This window comes from Nematolebias whitei, chromosome 12 (assembly GCF_014905685.2).
Source record: "Nematolebias whitei isolate Nwh7 chromosome 12, NemWhi1, whole genome shotgun sequence".
NCBI classification, from domain to species: domain Eukaryota; kingdom Metazoa; phylum Chordata; class Actinopteri; order Cyprinodontiformes; family Rivulidae; genus Nematolebias; species Nematolebias whitei.
The window spans coordinates 18,056,864-18,065,053 of record NC_056509.1 but is presented as its reverse complement, the minus strand read 5'-3'; positions in this window follow the sequence as shown (position 1 = coordinate 18,065,053).

Genomic DNA, 8,190 nt, shown 5'->3' with positions numbered 1-8,190 from the left:
CTCATTCCACAGTCGTGGACCTGCAACAGAGAAAGCCCCGTCACCTCTGAGCTTACGACGGGTTTCTGGGACTGAGAGAAGCATTTGGTCTGCTGACCTCAGAGAGCGCGGTGGGACATATGGCTGCAGAAGATCAGTGAGATAGGATGGGGCGGAACTGTTCAGTGATTTAAAAACATACATGAGAACTTTGAAATGAATCCGAAGGTGAATGGGTAGCCAGTGCAGGGAGGCCAAAACTGGCGTGATGTGGTCTCTATAGCCTGTACCAGTTAAAAATCGGGCTGCAGCATTTTGGACCAGTTGTAGACGAGCAATGGAGGACTGACTGATTCCAAACAGAAGTGAATTGCAGTAATCAAGCCTAGAAGCTATGAAGGCGTGGATCACTGGGATCCGATGTGCAATGTTTCTGACAGTTTATGATGTTTCTGAGTGTGCAAATGGGTTTTCATGTTATTTTCCTATTCTGGTTTGGCATTTATGTTTGTAAATATAATATTAAACACAACAACAATAATAATTATGATATAATTTACATTAATATCTGTAGATAAATAAAGTGGATTTGTGAGGACCCTGTGTACTGTATATGATTCATAACTACTGACTGAGTCAAGCTCAGAAAGCTGTAACCTCATTTCAGTTTTGCACCGTGACGCGGAAAGTGTAGGAAGACGATGTGCAAAAAGGAAATGTCAACGCTGGTGGGCAATCAAATAATGTACATAAAAATAGGCTGTGATTCCTAAAAATACACTGCTTGCCATGTCGCAAACTCTCACGTCACCTATTTTCTCGCAATTTTGAGCTTTCAGCTGGTCTCCAACAATCGCAGCCCAAAGAGATCCTAGTTTACTCGTGCATCAATGACGGGTGCTCTAGTCCACCATCTGGATCCAATCAGAGACCACAAGTGAGTGTTTGGTAGCAGTGTGGAGCGGGTCAGCAGCAGGTGCGGGTATTGCTTCATCTTTCACCACCCTGAAGAGGTTCCGCCTCACTTAGCCTCCCATGCTCTGCTCCCGAAATATTCATCCCCACTGAACAAAGGGACAAATGATACGGCAGGGACAGAAATAGACTCACGGCGGCCAGGTAAGGTTGTGTTTCATGATCTTGGTTTACGTTCGGAGTGGTTGTTGTGTCTCCTCTGGCTCAGTGACTCAGCTCAGGATAGATTTTCTCTCTTTTTGGACATGCTAGAAATGAAAAACCAGAAGCAACAAGCCTCACCTCTGTGCAGACTATATGCAGCCTGCAACTTGAGAACGGGGAGAGTCCAACGTTCTCACGCATGTCCTACACAACACAATGTCCTGGTTTTTTTTTTTTTTGGGGGGGGGGGGGGGGGGGAGGGGGGGGTGACCAAGAGGATCTAGTGGTATGTGAAGCAGAAATTATCTGCCTGAGAAGTCGAGGAAATCCACTTTTTAGAGTGGAGGATATTTAGCTTTGAATGCCAGTGTTACACAAGAACCATCAAAACATGACATCATGCTGGAAAAATCCACAAGAGGAGCTGCAAGCTTTTCCAGCTCAGCTTTGCTGTACATCAATCAGAGCTCAGCGAGAAGAAAAGCCTCTCATTTTCTGCTACCAAGTGTTCAAAAGCTGCTTAATTTAAAGAATCAGACATCTGAATCAAACTAGAGGTGGTCTTTGGACTTGCACAGATTAAACAAGAAAAAAGAAAAATGCCTCAACGAGTGAGGAGATATAACATGAAACAAGTTTGATGCCCTTTACAGGGGGACAAATAATAAATCTCTTTTATAGTACAGTATAGGACAAATATGTCTGTTTTGTTTTTTGAACAAGAGTGTTTGTAACTCAATGACTTCAAACAGCATTTTTTTCAGCAATAAACAACCAAATCTGACTGATTCTGAGACATTCCAGGGATAAAATGGCAATGATTTCTCCCACTCTGTCAGAAGAGTATGAACATGCCTTGGAGTGACAGGAACAATGGCCTCTTTCACCGCCTGTGCCAGACAGGAGCTGGGGAGGTGCATCATGGGAAGTCGTCGGCTCTAACAGTTGAGCTCAGATACTTCAGAGGGGCCTCCCACAAACCCAGGCAACAAGGAATGGCACTCCAACATTCACACATGGGTCACACATGAACGATAAAGGCAGGCAGCTCATCAACGTCTTTCTGCTCCAGATTTAACTGAAGTGCACGGGAATTAAGTTTCACAACAGAGGCCTGTGCATGAGTGTCAGAGTATGATTATTTGGTCATTATATTTCCATTTCCATCTTGATTGTGGAACTTTAGACAAAGCCATGCAAATATAAAGCACTCTGTGCATTTCACTTATATACTGATTTTTGCTAGCATCTTCATCTTCTATAGCTTAGCTGCAGTCAGGTCATGGAGGCAACAGGTCCAGGAGAGAAACCCAGGCCTTCTTTTCCTTAGCAACACTTTACAGGTCCTCTTGGAGGTCCCTGAGGCATTCCCAGACCAGAAAAGGTACACAATCCCTCCAGAAAGTTCTGGGTCTGCTCTGGGGCATCCTACCAGTGGGGCGTGCCTGAAAAACCTCCAAAGAGGCGTCTGGGAGATGTTCTAATCAGATGCTCGAACTGTCTCCTTTTGATGTGGAGAAGCAGCGACCCTACTACAAGCTCCCCACAGATGACGGAGCTCCAAAACCCTATTGCCAAGGCCGAGCTTGGCCAGTGGCCACCCTGTGAAGGAAACTAATTTTGACCACATGTATCCATGATCTCGTTCTTCTGGTCATGATCCAAACCTCATGACCGCAAGTGATGGTTGGAACGTAGACAGACTAATAAACCAAAAGCTTTGCCTTTCATCTCAGCTCGTTCTTCACCATGACTGAAGGAAGCAACACTCTCATTACTGAAGATGTGGCCCTGATCCATCAAAACACCTCTCTCTCCATCCTACCATCACCAAGAAACAAGACATATCAATTCATCCATCTATCCATCCATCCATCCATCCATCCATTATCTTTACTCGCTTCTTCCTTTTCGGGTCACAGGGTCACTGGTGCCCATATCCAGTAGTCACTGTGCGAGAGGTGGAGGACACCCTGGACAGGTCTCAAGTCCATCACAAGGACACATAGAGATAAATTGGGAAAATTGGGGGAGTGGTGGCACAGAGGTTAGAGAAGGTGGGCCTGTGATCGGAAGATCGCTGGTTCACGCCCCGGTACAGACAACATCAAAAAATGTGGGTGGGATAGATGAAGCACCCTCACTTGCCCCCACCCTCATTCGCCCCACTCTGGGCCCATGAGCAAGGTCCTTAACCCCCATCTGCTCCCTAAACAGGTCCCTCTTGAAAATGAGTTATCGTGGCTCAATGAGACTACCTATATAAATAAAGGGTAAATAAAACATGAGACAAACAACCATTCACTCTCTCACTCACACCTAGGCACAATTTAGAGTTACCAATCAGCCTAACATACATGTTTTTGGTCTGTGGGAGGAAACTGGAGTACTCAGAGAAAACACACGCAGCATGGAGAGAACATGCAAACTCCAGCCAGAAGGGTCCCAGGCTGGGATTTGAACCAGCAACCTTCTTACTGAGAGGCAACTGCTCTACCAACTGAGCCACCATGCCACCCAGAACAAGACCCTCCAGATACTTAAACTCCCCCAGCTGAGGCAAAGTTGGAGTGGGGTTACTTTTGGTAACCGTGCATGTAGAAGTGGACCAAAGACTGTACCAATGTCCCTGTGCACAACAACAGGATTTGCTTGAAGTGAGCTGTAAATCCCAGCCCTCCAGAGCTCCAGAGCTCAGAGTAGAAGCACCATTTAAATTTTAAACGGGTCACAGAAAATCAAACCATACATGTCTGAACTGGCATTTTGATATCTTTAACTGTTTTGACACAATCCCAGTTTAAGTTGGAAGATTTTTTGTTTTAATTTGACCACAGAGTTCAACTTCTCTTGTGATGATGTCACACTAATGCTTCACTTTCCAGCATTCCAACTTTCTAAAAGTTTCATTCAATTCTGCCCGATGGTTTATGAGATATTCTACACACACAGGCAAAAACAGGGTGTAACATTCGGTCTGTGAGTCTGTCTTCAAACCATAACCCTTAGGAAAGTTGTGTTTTATATTCCCCCTGAAATGATGAGGTAGGTTACTGGCCGTCTTCAAAACAGACATTTAGCAGCAGAGGAACTTTGGTAAGACTTATTTGGCTTTTTCCATCAAGCTGCGCCGTCTGGAGATGGAATGCTGTTACTTGTGGTGTCAAAAGTTAAGAAATGTGCTTTTCCTGTAGAAACAAGCCAAAGAGTCTGCTGTGAAACATCTGCTGAGTCAGAGACACATTCCCCCCATGGTTTAACTAAGAAAGACTGACAGCTCACTAACTTCATCTGCCTTTAGGGCTGTTGAACTCAATAACATGAGTCTAAATCCAAACCATGAAAGAGCTGGAGCCGTTTGTGTTTGCTAAGGTCTTTTAGCTGTGGCAACAACGTTGAATGGAAAAGTTAAGAAATAGATATAAAGATTACCGTATTTTCCACTGTATAAGTAGCTTAGTAGCTTTGCCGTATAAGTCACATTTATTATGCATCACCGCTGACCCCCGGGAAATGTGGGCCGGTGTCGAGCCAAGGGCAGAGGTAATGCACCCGGGTGGAGATAATGCGCCCAGTGGGATCCAGCTAGACACGTGGGGAAGGTTCCCTTCAAGGGGGGATCCTCCGCCGTTGTGCAACCGTCCCTTCCACCGTCCATTCAACAGGGTTGAATCCCCCGGGAAGACTGTTGCAGACCCCACCCATTTACAAACTTTCTTTCTGCTGCTCAATTACTGTTTTGGGCTGCACATTTTATTGCCTGCAGTTTGTTATCTGCAAAATAGAATTTTCTGTTTGGAGACATTTTACTTGTGTTGTTTTTCTCAGTTCTTCATACATCCATTATCTTTTACCTGCTTCTTCCTTTTTGTCTCTAAGTGAATGTTTGTGTGTTTGTGTGGGGACAAGGTAGTGGTAGAGGAATAGCATATAGTTGTCAAAAGCCCAGAGGGCCCTCTCGCACCTCTAGTGGCTGCAAAAGGTAATGTTTACTCTGGCTCATGTCAGTATGAATGAACATTTAAAGCGTCAGTCAAAAATTGCATCATGAATATGGGACAAAAAAAACGTATATAAATCGCTTCTGTGTATAAGTCACATGGACTGGCAAATCTATGCAAAAAACTGTGACTTATATGCCAGGAAATACTGGATGGCATGGTGGCGCAGTAGGTAGAGCTGCCACCACTCAGTGAGAAGGTAGCCGGATCAAATCCCAGTCTGGGGACCATTCTAGGTGGAGTTTGCATGTTCTCTCCATGCATATGTGGGTTTTCTCCAGGTACTCCAGCTTCCTCCCACAGACCAAAAACATGCATGTTAGGTTGATTGGTAACTCTAAATTGTCCCTAGGTGTGAGTGAGAGAGTGAATGATTGTTTGTCTCTGTCTGTATGTGTCCCTGTGATGGACTGGAGACCTGTCCAGGGTGTCCCCTACCTCTTGCACAGTGACAGCTGGATATGGGCACCAGTGACCCTTGTGTCTTGAAAAAAAAAGTGGATAAAAATGATGGATGGATGAATGGATTTGTTTTGGAAAGTTTTATTGAAATGGAACTTGTTCAATTATTTTGCTAACAGATAGACACACAAACAAATAAACAGGCACAAACATTGTTGCCCTTTTACTTTCCTGCTGTAGTGCTGGACACATTTCAACACAAGCCAAGTGCTGCTGGTGATTTTTGGAGACCTGAGAGTTGAATGTTTTATCTCAGACCAAGAGGAAAGTCCCATTTCTTTACATGGTGGAGCTGAGGTCACCGAGGTGGTTATAAAGCTCCTCGGTGGCAGGGCCCCAGGGGTGGATGAGATTTGCCCGGAGTTCCTTAAGTCTCTGGATGTTGTAGGGTTGTGTTGGCTTACGCGACTCTGCAATATTACGTGGACATCAGGGGGAAGTTCCCCTGGATTGGCAGACCGGGGTGGTGGTCCCCCTATTCAAAAAGGGGGGGCAGTAGAGTGTGTTCCAACTACAGGGGGATCACGCTCTTAAGCCTCCCTGGTAAGATCTATTCAGGGGTTGTTGGGAGGAGGGTCCATCGGATAGTCGAACCTCGGATTCAGGAGGAGCAGTGCGGTTTTCGTCCTGGTCGTGGAACACTGAACTAGCTCTACACTCTCAGAGGGTCCTGGAGGGTGCGTGGGAGTTTGTCCAACCGGTCTACATGTGCTTTGTGGACTTGGAGAAGGCGTTCGACTGCGTCCCTCGGGGAACCCTGTGGGGGGTACTCTGGAAGTATGGGGTACCGGGCCCTTTGTTACGGGCTTTTAGGTCCCTGTATGACCGGTGTCAGAGCCTGGTCCACATTGCCGGCAGTAAGTCGGGCTTGTTCCCAGTGAGAGTTGGACTCAGTCAAGGTTGCCCTTTGTCACCGATTCTGTTAATAACTTTTATGGACAGAATTTCTAGGCGCAGCCAAGGTGTTGAGGGGATCCGTTTTGGTGGCCTTAGGATTGCGTCCCTGCTTTTTGCAGATGATGTGGTCCTATTGGCTTCATCAGATCGTGATCTACAGCTTTCGCTGGAGCGGTTCGCAGCAGAGTGCGACGCGGCCGGTATGAAGATCAGTTCCCCCAAATCTGAGACCATGGTCTTGAGCCGGAAAAGGGTAGAGTGCCCTCTCCGGGTCAGGGAGGAGGTCCTGCCCCAAGTGGAGGAGTTCAAGTATCATGGGGTCTTGTTCACGAATGAGGGAAAAATGGAATGTGAGATTGATAGGCGGATAGGTGCAGCATCTGCAGTGAAGCGGGCACTGAACAGGTCTGTCGTGGTGAAGAGAGAGCTGAGTCAAAAGGCGAAGCTCTCAATTTACCGACTGATCTACGTTCCTACCCTCATCTATGGTCATGAGCTTTGGGTTGTGACCGAAAGAACAAGATCTCAGATACAATCGGACGAAATGAGTTTTCTCTGCAGGGTGTCTGGGTTCTCCCTTAGAGATAGGGTGAGAAGCTCGGTCATCTAGGAGGGACTCAGAGTAGAGCCGCTGCTTCTCCATGTCGAGAAGAGCCAGTTGAGGTGGCTCAGGCTTCTGTTTAGGATGCCTCCTGGACACCTCCCTGGTGAGGTGTTCCGGACACGTCTCACCGGGAGGAGACCCAGAGGAAGACACAGGACATGCTGGAGGGAATATGTTTCTCGGCTGGCCTGGGAATGCCTCGGAATTCCCCCGGAGGAGATGGACCAAGTGGCTGGGGAGAGGGAAGTCTGGGCCTCCCTACTTAGGCTGCTACCCCCGCAACCCGACCCCGGATAAGCGGAAAATAATGGACGGATAGATGAATGGCAGTATTTGTACTGGAAAAATCCTGTGGGGGTGCTGAGATGGCACCAACTTCAACATCCAGCTTCCTTGTAGAGTTTAGGAATTTAATACAAGCCTATCTTCTTAAAGAGTGGCGTGGCCCCCCTCCCTCATCCCAAATCCCTCCCAGGTGGCCCAGTCCTTGAGCAGCATCCCTCCCAGCTGCAGTCAGAGCAGGAGATATTCACTTCTCTGCAAATCAATCACGTTCAGAGGTTCAGCACCTGACCATTGCATTCCCAGAACAGACGCATTACCAAGATGGCTGTCTGAGACATGGTACAAACAGCTTCTTCTGCACTGACCCCATTGTTTGCAAGTTACTTGATTCTATGATGTTAAAAGGAAAATTACGTTGACAAGAAGTGCACTACATGCAGGTTATATACACGGTTCCAGCAGTGAAGGAAGAAGTCAAACAGCCGAAGGTCAAACAAGCTAAAAGGGACAAAAAACCATGAAAACGCTGAAGAAAATGGGTCAGATTGAACATAGATTTACACCCAGAGGATCTGATGTCACCATTTAGATCCCATTCTGTTAGTGTCCATCATCCATCCATCCATCCATCCATCCATCATCAATCCATCATCCATCCATCCATCATTCATCCATCAAACATCCATTTATCCATCATCCATCCATCTATCCATCATCCATCCATCCATCATTCATCCATCAAACATCCATTTATCCATCATCCATCCATCTATCCATCATCCATCCATCTATCCATCATCCATCTATCCATCCATCCATCATCCATCCATCCATCATCCATCC